Below are 14728 nucleotides of genomic sequence, written 5' to 3' on the forward strand. Positions count from 1 at the left end.
GTGAGAAATATCCCAGTAATCTTTATTACAGATAAGGTATATTTGGGTAAATTTGGGGGAGTAGGAACAAAATGCTCTAGGGACTGGATGGCATTGTCTATAGAAACTGCCCTTAGATTAAATGACGAAGAATTGAAGGAAATTCAGTTATTGGAACAAGAAATTCTAGGAGATAACACGATAAAAGATAGTAAATCTTTGCTTGAAACAGTCGAAAAAACAATTGCAGATTTCAAGATACACACCACTAATCAAAAAACCACGAAAGTAACTAGAGACATCAAAAACTTTAAACTGGAAGAGACATATCCGTATTTGAAGGAGGATTTTTATCAAAATAATAATCCAAGTTCAATAAACTCACAATACAGAGGTAGGTCAAGAAATAGGTTCATCACGTTTTCTGATACATCCTCTGATTCAGATCAAGGGTCATACAACAGTTAGCAGAACTATTCTCAGTACCCTAGATCCCAACCTTTTTTTGGCAGAGGCAGATATCGAGGCAGGGGAGGAGGAGCAAGATGGCGAAATTTCAACACTCAACCAAGCCAGTATCAACAACAGGGCCAATACCAGACCCCGGATCAGTACCAAAATCAGGATTCAGAGACGTTCAGAACCCGCAAGAAAACATACAGACGTTAAATAGATGGCATACTGCACAAGTGGACAAAATAGAAACGATACCCATTTATAATTTGTCCAAATACACTCCTACCCAAACTGAGTTGATGATTTTAAGTAAAGGCCTATCCTTTGTTCCAACCACGTTACAAAATCCCGTAGACACAAAAACTGAAATCTTACACTTTCTCAGAAAAGTCAGACTGAAAGCATTTTTCCTAGAAAGAGAGAGCAATGAACAAATTAACATAAGTGGTTTGCGAAAGAAGTCAAACTTTGTTCCAGAAAGTATATTTTTACCAGCAGAAATTCTAATCTTTGAGGAACAAGTCTTACGTGAATTAGACAGTCTACAAAAAAAGAAAATTTTCTATAATGTTAACTGCTCTAAAAATGAATTTCAAGCCCTAAGAGACCTGTCTAATAATCCGGCGATTATAATCAAGCCGGCTGACAAGGGGGGAGGAATCGTTCTGTGGGATACAGAAAAATACGACCAAGAAATAATTCGTCAATTATCTAATCCCTTGCATTACAGAGCACTAAACATTAATCCCACACTGGATTTAAAATCTAAAATCATGGAGATTACCAAGGAGGGTTTGGAGGAAGGATGGCTATGCAAAAATGAATTTGAATACTTGAATAATGACAATACTAAAACACCTAATATATATGTTTTGCCGAAGGTTCATAAAACCTTGATAGATCCACCAGGCAGACCCATTGTGTCTGCCTGTGGGTCTATCTTGGAGCCATTAGCCAAATATATTGACACCTTTCTAATCCCATTGGTGAAAGAGACCCCTTCGTATATAAGAGACACTATGGATTTGATATCAAAGATTGAAGGATTACCTTATGATAAAGAAAAACAACTCTTGGTATCCTTTGATATCGAATCTCTATATACGAATATTCCGCAAGAAGAGGCATTGGCTGTGATGGAATACCACCTTGACAAAAGAGACCGCCCTCATCAAGTTCCAACAGAATTTCTAGTAGCATTGGCTAGCTTGTGTTTGAAAAACAATTTTTTCAATTTTAAAGGGGACCTATATCTCCAAATTTCTGGGGTAGCTATGGGCTGCAGTTTTTCGCCTGAAATAGCTAATTTGGTGATGGCGGAATTTGAAAAAAGATGGATATATGGCGACACCAATCCCTATAAACATCATGTGGGGTTTTGGTGTCGCTATATAGATGATATTTTTATGATTTGGGCAGGAAATGATTCTCAACTAAAGGAATTCCACAATTGGTTGAACTTTAGGACAATGGAATTCAAGTTTACAATGAGCTTTGACCATATGAAGATCAACTTTTTGGATGTATTCATCCAACAAGAAATTGACAAACTAGGAGTGTGTCTATACACCAAACCCACAGATCGAAACACCTTACTACACTTTACAAGCTGTCATCCGCGCACATTAAAGGAGAATCTGCCATATGGACAGTTTCTCCGTATCAGGAGAAACTGTACCAATAAATCAGATTATTTTATGAATGCAGAGACCCTCAAAGAGAAATTGATAGCACGAGGATACCCCAAAAAACTTGTGAAAGGTGCGCTAAAAAGAGCTTGGTATACTCCAAGGGAGGAATTACTAACACCAAAAGAAAAAGACAAAAATACCCCCTTGACTTGTGTATTGACATACGACCCCAAGGCAAACAAAATTAAAAAGATTGTCCAAAAGAATTGGAAACTGATTGAAAGCCTGGGAATTCCTAAACCTCTGTTTGCTTTTAAAAAGGGTAGAAATATCCGGCAACAACTGGTGAAGGCAAATAGACTAACTGTCCCCCCTAAAAAAGATCTTAGAAATCTTTTGAACTTACCACCTGTAGTGGGCCATTATAGATGCCAGAATTGTTCGGCATGTTGTCTAACAGAGGATTCCAAAGAATTGACTATCAATGACCAAATACATCATCAAAAAGTTTTTTCTAATTGCAATTCCAAAAATGCAATTTATTGCATCAGATGCCCATGTAATAAATACTACATTGGGCAGACTATACAACAAATGAAAAAACGAATACTGCAACATAAGTCGCGAATAAAATGTAAAGTTCAAGGTGCTCCGTTAGTACAACATTTCCAGACTTTTAATCATTCGGAAAATGACTTTAAATGGTCAGTACTCTGCTTAGTGGGCAACCTGGAAAAAAGCCAACTTCAGACTAGGCTAAATAGATTGGAAGCCAGACTGATTGAAAAATATCACACTACAGTTGTGGGATTGAATGACAGAGATGAAATATGGTCATTATTGCATTAGAACACGGCAGTGGCAAATAAAGCATTTAGTATGTGAGTTATTCTTCGTTATTTCTATGATACAGGGTCCAATAATATAATTTGGTATAAAAATTGTCAGATGATGAACTGATATATGTAAAAACAGACTGTAAGGAGTGGCGGGTGCACACTGGGCTATAAGGTGACTTTTCTTTATATTTATTTAATATTTATTATCATATTTTCTCTGTATTATTTTAATTTTATTTTTTGAACAAATTACCTACAAGTGGTATTACAAGGTTCTAATTGAATTAGAAGTAACATTCGGGTGTTTATTATGATCGCTAGCGACCCTGATGTTATGGATAGTCTGCCCTCCATTTCCCTTACGGCGGAATATAGTCCGTTTTCTAGCTCTAGTCCCTCCTCAAGCCGGATATAATCCCGCTGGCGTATTACGCGCTTCCTGATGCTGGTAAACGCGAGGAAGTTTGACGAGGAGTTAGGACGAAAGGATTTGGAATAATAAGGTGAGAAACGACAAAGAAACTACACCTTTCCTTATTAGACATTTAGTCATCGACGTGGGTCTCGAGTATAACTATATGTTTTGTAACTTTGGCAGAACCGACGTTTGTGGTCTATTGTCCCGCAGAGATTTCTTGATAGGAACTAAGGCTATCACGGGCGTACAACTTAAGTCCTTTTGATAAGGTAGGCCTTTTAATTTAATCTTGGTTTTGCCTGGATGTGTATAATTATAATAAATTAAGGAAATTTACGGTTAGAAATCCTTCTTTTTTTGTTTTGTAGTCATGACTTTCCATTGAATGAAAGCTTGGAGAAGTCCATTATGAATATATTTTTACGAAACGCCTCGACAGCACGGATTCCATTAGTAAGTTTAGAGTGTGTGTACATCAGGGTTAAGATGGTTGGAGTGCTTTTCCATGAATTGATTTTTGCTATGGAACCACACCATTCGCTATGAATGTAGTTGTGAATCAAGGTGCCGCAGATACTATATTAAAAGTCTTTCTTCGGTACTTGCTTATTTAAGAAATATTGCATTTCGTAAGGCTATATTCCCCTCAGTTGCAGAGGTGGGATATATATATATACATTGAGATTTTAGTTTAAAATATTGTTTCTTTATTATTTCTTCTTTTATATTTGCATCTCTAAAGATAATTGACACACAGTGGTGTTTAGTGCACTATTATGTTCATATTTGACACATTTGAATCGGGATATATTTGCCCGCCACTTCAGTGATTCTTTTAAGAAACGTGTTCTTGTTTGTAAATATGAGACAGCATGATCCGTCCTTTTGCTCCAATGTGTATATATAGTGTAAATAAGGATATAGGTTTGTATTATATTGTATATAAAATATAGTAATACAGAAATATTGAACTTGCATTTATAGGTGAATTTTGATGAAATCGAATATACGTGTACCCTAGTCCTGATGAGGCCTTAAAATTCTTTGGGCTGAAACGCGTCGACAACGAATTGGAAGACATCCAGTTAATTGATTAAATTTTGTTTTGATTGATGTCTAGTAGAGTACTCTTAAGAAAGTAGAGATCAAGATGAAAAAAGATCTCTAGAGTTCTCATTTTGGTTTTGTTCTTCATTACAAAGGAATGCTGGAACAGATTAATCCTACAAGCATCCAAATTCAAGTATAGGGTCGTATAGATGTATATGTATATTGATTTTTTCGAGAAAAGAATGTAAATATTACAAATGTTTTTGTATATATGTCTAAAAGATTAATCTTCTTATATATGTTTGGTGAAATATAAAACAATAAATACACTTAGATGCAGATCTAAGGAAAGATATATTCATTGTTGGGTCGGATTTTCTATGTATGACTAGTGAAAATAAAAAGAACATAGTCTATTTTTGAGGATTAATTAACTCAAGGGAGGAGATATTTGATTTTTCTCGTCACCATAACATAGCTATATTATTAATCCCTAGGTGTTAGTTTTTCCTGTCTACCTGTTTAAGTACCCAGACACCAAAGGGTTAGTATGGGTTTTCCCCTTTTCTTTTGAAAGTTTGTGATTGCACTTGGTTAAGTGTGAGGGTATACAATTGAAATAACTCTACATCATTGATGAGTAGTATTGAAAATAAAAGAAATTGTTAGCCATACTTATTCTTCCCTACTTTGATAAATATTTCTTCTTCTTTTTTCACATTGGAGCATACAAATTGACAAGGGAACAGATATTCATTGACATGACAGAACCTGTATTGGTTAGTTATACCGAAGAAGAAATTAGTGCTCTGTGTAAGATTCCCTCATTGTTAAGTGGAGATCAATGTGCGACTCAAGTATTAAACATTGACAAAATTGAAAGATTAAAACAACTGAAAAAGAAAAACATAAGAACCCAATTACACGCTCAGGTTCTTTTGGAACATCTAAAAAATAACACTGTCCCAGTAGGCCTCCAAGTGAGAAATATCCCAGTAATCTTTATTACAGATAAGGTATATTTGGGTAAATTTGGGGGAGTAGGAACAAAATGCTCTAGGGACTGGATGGCATTGTCTATAGAAACTGCCCTTAGATTAAATGACGAAGAATTGAAGGAAATTCAGTTATTGGAACAAGAAATTCTAGGAGATAACACGATAAAAGATAGTAAATCTTTGCTTGAAACAGTCGAAAAAACAATTGCAGATTTCAAGATACACACCACTAATCAAAAAACCACGAAAGTAACTAGAGACATCAAAAACTTTAAACTGGAAGAGACATATCCGTATTTGAAGGAGGATTTTTATCAAAATAATAATCCAAGTTCAATAAACTCACAATACAGAGGTAGGTCAAGAAATAGGTTCATCACGTTTTCTGATACATCCTCTGATTCAGATCAAGGGTCATACAACAGTTATCAGAACTATTCTCAGTACCCTAGATCCCAACCTTTTTTTGGCAGAGGCAGATATCGAGGCAGGGGAGGAGGAGCAAGATGGCGAAATTTCAACACTCAACCAAGCCAGTATCAACAACAGGGCCAATACCAGACCCCGGATCAGTACCAAAATCAGGATTCAGAGACGTTCAGAACCCGCAAGAAAACATACAGACGTTAAATAGATGGCATACTGCACAAGTGGACAAAATAGAAACGATACCCATTTATAATTTGTCCAAATACACTCCTACCCAAACTGAGTTGATGATTTTAAGTAAAGGCCTATCCTTTGTTCCAACCACGTTACAAAATCCCGTAGACACAAAAACTGAAATCTTACACTTTCTCAGAAAAGTCAGACTGAAAGCATTTTTCCTAGAAAGAGAGAGCAATGAACAAATTAACATAAGTGGTTTGCGAAAGAAGTCAAACTTTGTTCCAGAAAGTATATTTTTACCAGCAGAAATTCTAATCTTTGAGGAACAAGTCTTACGTGAATTAGACAGTCTACAAAAAAAGAAAATTTTCTATAATGTTAACTGCTCTAAAAATGAATTTCAAGCCCTAAGAGACCTGTCTAATAATCCGGCGATTATAATCAAGCCGGCTGACAAGGGGGGAGGAATCGTTCTGTGGGATACAGAAAAATACGACCAAGAAATAATTCGTCAATTATCTAATCCCTTGCATTACAGAGCACTAAACATTAATCCCACACTGGATTTAAAATCTAAAATCATGGAGATTACCAAGGAGGGTTTGGAGGAAGGATGGCTATGCAAAAATGAATTTGAATACTTGAATAATGACAATACTAAAACACCTAATATATATGTTTTGCCGAAGGTTCATAAAACCTTGATAGATCCACCAGGCAGACCCATTGTGTCTGCCTGAGGGTCTATCTTGGAGCCATTAGCCAAATATATTGACACCTTTCTAATCCCATTGGTGAAAGAGACCCCTTCGTATATAAGAGACACTATGGATTTGATATCAAAGATTGAAGGATTACCTTATGATAAAGAAAAACAACTCTTGGTATCCTTTGATATCGAATCTCTATATACGAATATTCCGCAAGAAGAGGCATTGGCTGTGATGGAATACCACCTTGACAAAAGAGACCGCCCTCATCAAGTTCCAACAGAATTTCTAGTAGCATTGGCTAGCTTGTGTTTGAAAAACAATTTTTTCAATTTTAAAGGGGACCTATATCTCCAAATTTCTGGGGTAGCTATGGGCTGCAGTTTTTCGCCTGAAATAGCTAATTTGGTGATGGCGGAATTTGAAAAAAGATGGATATATGGCGACACCAATCCCTATAAACATCATGTGGGGTTTTGGTGTCGCTATATAGATGATATTTTTATGATTTGGGCAGGAAATGATTCTCAACTAAAGGAATTCCACAATTGGTTGAACTTTAGGACAATGGAATTCAAGTTTACAATGAGCTTTGACCATATGAAGATCAACTTTTTGGATGTATTCATCCAACAAGAAATTGACAAACTAGGAGTGTGTCTATACACCAAACCCACAGATCGAAACACCTTACTACACTTTACAAGCTGTCATCCGCGCACATTAAAGGAGAATCTGCCATATGGACAGTTTCTCCGTATCAGGAGAAACTGTACCAATAAATCAGATTATTTTATGAATGCAGAGACCCTCAAAGAGAAATTGATAGCACGAGGATACCCCAAAAAACTTGTGAAAGGTGCGCTAAAAAGAGCTTGGTATACTCCAAGGGAGGAATTACTAACACCAAAAGAAAAAGACAAAAATACCCCCTTGACTTGTGTATTGACATACGACCCCAAGGCAAACAAAATTAAAAAGATTGTCCAAAAGAATTGGAAACTGATTGAAAGCCTGGGAATTCCTAAACCTCTGTTTGCTTTTAAAAAGGGTAGAAATATCCGGCAACAACTGGTGAAGGCAAATAGACTAACTGTCCCCCCTAAAAAAGATCTTAGAAATCTTTTGAACTTACCACCTGTAGTGGGCCATTATAGATGCCAGAATTGTTCGGCATGTTGTCTAACAGAGGATTCCAAAGAATTGACTATCAATGACCAAATACATCATCAAAAAGTTTTTTCTAATTGCAATTCCAAAAATGCAATTTATTGCATCAGATGCCCATGTAATAAATACTACATTGGGCAGACTATACAACAAATGAAAAAACGAATACTGCAACATAAGTCGCGAATAAAATGTAAAGTTCAAGGTGCTCCGTTAGTACAACATTTCCAGACTTTTAATCATTCGGAAAATGACTTTAAATGGTCAGTACTCTGCTTAGTGGGCAACCTGGAAAAAAGCCAACTTCAGACTAGGCTAAATAGATTGGAAGCCAGACTGATTGAAAAATATCACACTACAGTTGTGGGATTGAATGACAGAGATGAAATATGGTCATTATTGCATTAGAACACGGCAGTGGCAAATAAAGCATTTAGTATGTGAGTTATTCTTCGTTATTTCTATGATACAGGGTCCAATAATATAATTTGGTATAAAAATTGTCAGATGATGAACTGATATATGTAAAAACAGACTGTAAGGAGTGGCGGGTGCACACTGGGCTATAAGGTGACTTTTCTTTATATTTATTTAATATTTATTATCATATTTTCTCTGTATTATTTTAATTTTATTTTTTGAACAAATTACCTACAAGTGGTATTACAAGGTTCTAATTGAATTAGAAGTAACATTCGGGTGTTTATTATGATCGCTAGCGACCCTGATGTTATGGATAGTCTGCCCTCCATTTCCCTTACGGCGGAATATAGTCCGTTTTCTAGCTCTAGTCCCTCCTCAAGCCGGATATAATCCCGCTGGCGTATTACGCGCTTCCTGATGCTGGTAAACGCGAGGAAGTTTGACGAGGAGTTAGGACGAAAGGATTTGGAATAATAAGGTGAGAAACGACAAAGAAACTACACCTTTCCTTATTAGACATTTAGTCATCGACGTGGGTCTCGAGTATAACTATATGTTTTGTAACTTTGGCAGAACCGACGTTTGTGGTCTATTGTCCCGCAGAGATTTCTTGATAGGAACTAAGGCTATCACGGGCGTACAACTTAAGTCCTTTTGATAAGGTAGGCCTTTTAATTTAATCTTGGTTTTGCCTGGATGTGTATAATTATAATAAATTAAGGAAATTTACGGTTAGAAATCCTTCTTTTTTTGTTTTGTAGTCATGACTTTCCATTGAATGAAAGCTTGGAGAAGTCCATTATGAATATATTTTTACGAAACGCCTCGACAGCACGGATTCCATTAGTAAGTTTAGAGTGTGTGTACATCAGGGTTAAGATGGTTGGAGTGCTTTTCCATGAATTGATTTTTGCTATGGAACCACACCATTCGCTATGAATGTAGTTGTGAATCAAGGTGCCGCAGATACTATATTAAAAGTCTTTCTTCGGTACTTGCTTATTTAAGAAATATTGCATTTCGTAAGGCTATATTCCCCTCAGTTGCAGAGGTGGGATATATATATATACATTGAGATTTTAGTTTAAAATATTGTTTCTTTATTATTTCTTCTTTTATATTTGCATCTCTAAAGATAATTGACACACAGTGGTGTTTAGTGCACTATTATGTTCATATTTGACACATTTGAATCGGGATATATTTGCCCGCCACTTCAGTGATTCTTTTAAGAAACGTGTTCTTGTTTGTAAATATGAGACAGCATGATCCGTCCTTTTGCTCCAATGTGTATATATAGTGTAAATAAGGATATAGGTTTGTATTATATTGTATATAAAATATAGTAATACAGAAATATTGAACTTGCATTTATAGGTGAATTTTGATGAAATCGAATATACGTGTACCCTAGTCCTGATGAGGCCTTAAAATTCTTTGGGCTGAAACGCGTCGACAACGAATTGGAAGACATCCAGTTAATTGATTAAATTTTGTTTTGATTGATGTCTAGTAGAGTACTCTTAAGAAAGTAGAGATCAAGATGAAAAAAGATCTCTAGAGTTCTCATTTTGGTTTTGTTCTTCATTACAAAGGAATGCTGGAACAGATTAATCCTACAAGCATCCAAATTCAAGTATAGGGTCGTATAGATGTATATGTATATTGATTTTTTCGAGAAAAGAATGTAAATATTACAAATGTTTTTGTATATATGTCTAAAAGATTAATCTTCTTATATATGTTTGGTGAAATATAAAACAATAAATACACTTAGATGCAGATCTAAGGAAATATATATTCATTGTTGGGTCGGATTTTCTATGTATGACTAGTGAAAATAAAAAGAACATAGTCTATTTTTGAGGATTAATTAACTCAAGGGAGGAGATATTTGATTTTTCTCGTCACCATAACATAGCTATATTATTAATCCCTAGGTGTTAGTTTTTCCTGTCTACCTGGACTGTTCCCATGAGGCACAGGATCAGACTGATTTGGATATGGCCATGTCTGAACTAGGGTGGTGGAGTGAACTAAAGAATGATGATGGATTAAACCCAGATCAGTTGACTGGGGGTGAGTGTTTGATTTGCTCAAGTGCTCCGTCTATCATCCCTTTTGGTATCGCTTTGTTCGCTCTAAGTTGGCAGGGTATGCCCAGACGTGGGTCCCTTGCTCGCTTTGCCACTGGATTCAAGATAGCCTGGCTGATGAGAGTTAAGAACCCGAAACCTGTCCCAGGATGCTTGTTTCCGGTCCAGGGAATACATGGCTTGGCAGTTCGGACTGGACTGTTCCCATGAGGCACAGGGCCAGACTGATTTGCATATGGCCATGTCTGAACTGGGGTGGTGGATTGAGCTAAAGAATAATGATGGATTAAACCCAGATCAGTTGACTGGGGGTGAGTGTTTGATTTGCTCAAGCGCTCTGTCCATCATCCCCTTTTGTACCGCTTTGTTTGCCCTAAGTTGGCAGGGTATGCCCAGACGTGGGTCCCTTGCTCACTTTGCCACTGGATTCAAGATAGCCTGGCTGATGAGGATTATGAACCCGAAACTGGTCCCAGGATGCTTGTTTCCGGTCCAGGGAAGACATGGTTTGGCAGTTCAGGCTGGAATGTTCCCATGAGGCACAGGGTCAGACTGATTTGCATATGGCCATGTCTGAACTGGGGTGGTGGAGTGAGCTAAAGAATGATGATGGATTAAACCCCGATCAGTTGACTGGGGGTGAGTGTTTGATTTGCTCAAGCGCTCCGTCCATCTTCCCATTTGGTATCGCTTTGTTCGCCCTAAGTTGGCAGGGTATGCCCAGACGTGGGTCCCTTGCTCACTTTGCCACTGTATTCAAGATAGCCTGGCTGATGAGGGTTATGAACCCGAATCCGGTCCCAGGATGCTTGTTTCCGGTCCAGGGAAGACATGGCTTGGCAGTTCGGGCTAGACTGTTCCCATGAGGCACATGGTGGAGGAGTGAGCTAAAGAATGATGATGGATTAAACCCAGATCAGTTGACTGGGGGTGAGTGCTTGATTTGCTCAAGCGCTCCGTCCATCATTCCCTTTGGTATCGCTTTGTTCGACAGGGTTAACAGTGGGAGGCTTTCACAGAAATTTGCTCTCCGCAACATTCCTGATACCTTGCTCAGGGCTCTGCAGCTTCTGCACCAAGAAACATGGGTCAGAATTAAAATCGGTGATAGATTGCGCCTGTCACAGCCTATAACCACCACGCAAGGCCTCAAGCAAGGCTGTGCGCTTGAGCCCACCCTATTTAATTAATGCATTTCCGACCTGTCCCCGGTCCTCAACTTAGTAAACTCGCATCCACCCAAATTGGGCGGCCTCTGCCTCTGAAATCTACTTTATGCAGATGATTTGGTCCTTATCAGCAACACAAAGATTGGCCTGCAATGCCTTGTGGGCACAACCGCCAGACACTCCAACAGAAATGGCCTGCTGATAAACAAAAAGAAAACAAAGATCCTTGCGGTTTGATCTACCAGGACTCAAAAACTAATATGGGCTCTCAACCAGGAGAATTTAGATGCTACCAACTGCCACAAGTGTCTAGGTGTCTTTTTGACAACAAAGGCAGATACGAGAGCCAGTTGATGGAATTTAAAAAGAAAGGTACCGCAGTGTCGTTCACTCTAAGAACTGCATTTACAAAATTAGAATTCCCCACTTTTGCACCGATCCTTCAGGTAGTTCTGGCGAAGGTTCTCCTAACCTTAACATATGGGTGCGAGGCTTTTAAATGTCAGGAAAGCGGGACATTTGACAAAACACTTACAAAGATCTACAGTTTTCCAGCTCCCCTCCCACTCATCACCACACAAAGACTGGAATTCGGAATTTGCAGACAGGTGCTGGCTCGTATGGTGGCCTTTGTTATAAGCTGCCACAAACGTAGGGCCTCCAAAGAAGGTATTCTGGCCCACCCACTTATGGATAGATTTGGCCACACACCAAAGGTCAGCGGGAAACCAGTATCTGACACAAGCCCTCAGCACACTTAGCTTGGCACCCTCATAGGACTTAAACATCAGCCAGCAGGAATTTAAAACGCTAGCAAAAATCAGCATGAAATGGCTTACTTCAATAAAAGACAGGGCCAGCCTTTCTCCACGGAATTACGACTGAATGACCTTGCCCACCTATAAACAACTGATACCCCAGTGCTACTTACAGAACTAAAATGTTCAACGTAAATTACTGAAAGTGGAGTCGACAGGAAAACTCTGTGAAAATAATAATAATCAACACGGTCCATGTTGATTATTATTGAATTTTAATATTATTTTCACAGACTTTTCCTGTCGACTCCATTTTCAGTAATTCGCGTTGAACATTTTAGTCATTGAGGTACATTCTTTCATGTGTGCAGCACATTCACGGGCTTAGTTCACGGAGCACTTGTTGTTTTTGTCATTTTAGTCAGTCACATTTGACTTAGTTTTAGATGGTCGATCACATACGCCACGTTTCACTGTTAAGCATAGTAATTTAGACTTTCTTGGTCATGCGCTTCCACATTTTGGGTTTTGAATCATTTCTTTCATTTAGAGCATGTGATCATTACTGTCACTCTCTCTCTTCTTATTTCTCCTGTCCTCTAATAGATTCCTCTGATATAGCCTGGATAAAGTTTGTTCCTGTTTAATCTTTAGATTTACCCTCAGTATTCGTTATCAGAAATAATAATGCAGTTCATTAATGTATTTCAGATTCCCTTGATGAAGGTCTTATAGTAGAGCCCGAAATGCATTGGGAAATTTTACGCTGTTAATCATTCTGCTGACTTCAATCATATTGGTTTTCTTTTTGAATTTCTTTACTACATGGACTATATATCTGCGACAATCAAGAATAAACAGAAGATTGAATTACGTTTGATGCTGGCTGAACTTCTTTGAAGCATTGGATACATCATTTACAGACTGTCAAATTTTGTATATTTTTAGTAATAACTTTTGATATTTTTGTGTACACTTGTTCAGTGACTTGGATGTAGTGCATCTTGCATTCCTGGATATATATTTGGGTTTTTGTTCTTTCACTATTGAGGTGTCCAGCAGAGCCCCTTTCTAGGTGCACACGTGACCTTGAGAAGTCTTGTAGACAAGTTAAGTTTCTAAAAGTGGCATTTTCAAAATTCTAAAATGAAATCTGACTTTATCATTAAAGAGGGTTCAACATTACAATTTCATAGACACCAAACATGATATAACCACCTGCTCCCAATGTGGATTTACAGCGTATTAAACATAATAAGGAACCCTCAATAATGTCCTAATACCAAGTGAACATGGCAGTTTAATACTGCATTCAGACTGCAGTGCCAGGTCTTGGGCATGTTTTGAGAGCTACTTAAATGCTGCAGGCCGCCTTATATCATATAATTTACAGACCCTGGATATATATGATGTACCATTCTACAAGGGGCTTGCAGGTAAATTAAATATGCCAATGGGGTATAAGCTAAGTGTACCATGTTTAGAGGAGAGAGCACAAGCACTTGAACAATGGTTGGCAGTGGTAAAGTTTGCAGAGTCCCAAGGCCAGCAAAAACTAATTCAGCAAAAAAGTGGAGGGGAAAGGAAAAGAGTTAGGGGGTGACCCTGCAGAGAGGGCTGGGTCTTTGGGCCCAGAAACCTAGTGAGATAGCCAATTCAGATCCATTGTTGTTTTGGGAGGACAGGAATGAGGGCTTTGGGGTTTTTGAGATGGAGCATACATCCTGAAGCAAAAAGAGAGGAATAAGTTTAAGTAGAGAGATGGAAGTGAGCTTGAAGTCATTGAAGGCATATCAGAGCAAGTGAAAGTGAGAATCAAGAAGGACAAGATTTTCATGACTGAACCATGATTTTATATAATTGAAGATGAAGGTTGCCAGATTGCTTATGAAGAGAGAGTGGAGGATAAAATAAACTTACGTCTACAGGGTATGTTAGGGTGGAATCAGGCAGTGCATTAGTTAAGCTTACTATTTGTAGATTGGTCTTATGTGTGTACATTAATGGATACGTGTAAGATGCCCTTTCTGAGCACAGTGCAATTAAATCTAAAGCCTCACTGGTACAAGGGGAGGTAGGAGTACAGGTTTAATGAAAAGTAGCACGTCTTTGTAAATTAGAAGGCAGCCAGCTGTCAAAGCCACAGTTCATTAATAGAAGGAGCACATGTGCTGGACCTATATTCCTCCTGGTTCCCCTTTTGTAGACTTCCCTAGATAAGCATAGCTATCCTTGATTGGTTCTCACACAGTATCTTGATAGTCAGCAATATTTAAATATTAGATCAGCTTATTTGATTTACATATGACTATTTTATTTTTGAAAGGTTTTAGAGTGTGTTTTGGAGCAGTTAGTTTCAACCCACAGAGCACTTCACTGAGTCTTCCTTGTTATACTGAAAGTCAAGTGATGAAAGGCGTAC

At 37.9% G+C, this 14728-nt stretch overlaps 1 protein-coding gene and 2 long non-coding RNA genes across 3 annotated transcripts in view; 2 read left to right on the forward strand and 1 right to left on the reverse strand.

Annotated features, from left to right (window-relative positions):
- TRPC7 (transient receptor potential cation channel subfamily C member 7) overlaps positions 1 to 14728 on the reverse strand; it is a 1109978-nt gene that overhangs the window by 553611 nt on the left and 541639 nt on the right. The window lies entirely within an intron of this gene.
- Positions 3512 to 4410, forward strand: LOC146810939 (uncharacterized). Its single transcript, XR_014966649.1, has 3 exons — positions 3512 to 3592; positions 3692 to 3776; positions 4308 to 4410. It is a non-coding gene; the product is annotated as an uncharacterized LOC146810939 (long non-coding RNA).
- On the forward strand, positions 8865 to 9763 carry LOC146810940 (uncharacterized). The gene is made up of 3 exons (XR_014966650.1): positions 8865 to 8945; positions 9045 to 9129; positions 9661 to 9763. It is a non-coding gene; the product is annotated as an uncharacterized LOC146810940 (long non-coding RNA).

The sequence above is a fragment of the Triturus cristatus genome, chromosome 7, assembly GCF_964204655.1.
Source record: "Triturus cristatus chromosome 7, aTriCri1.1, whole genome shotgun sequence".
Lineage (NCBI taxonomy): Eukaryota > Metazoa > Chordata > Amphibia > Caudata > Salamandridae > Triturus > Triturus cristatus.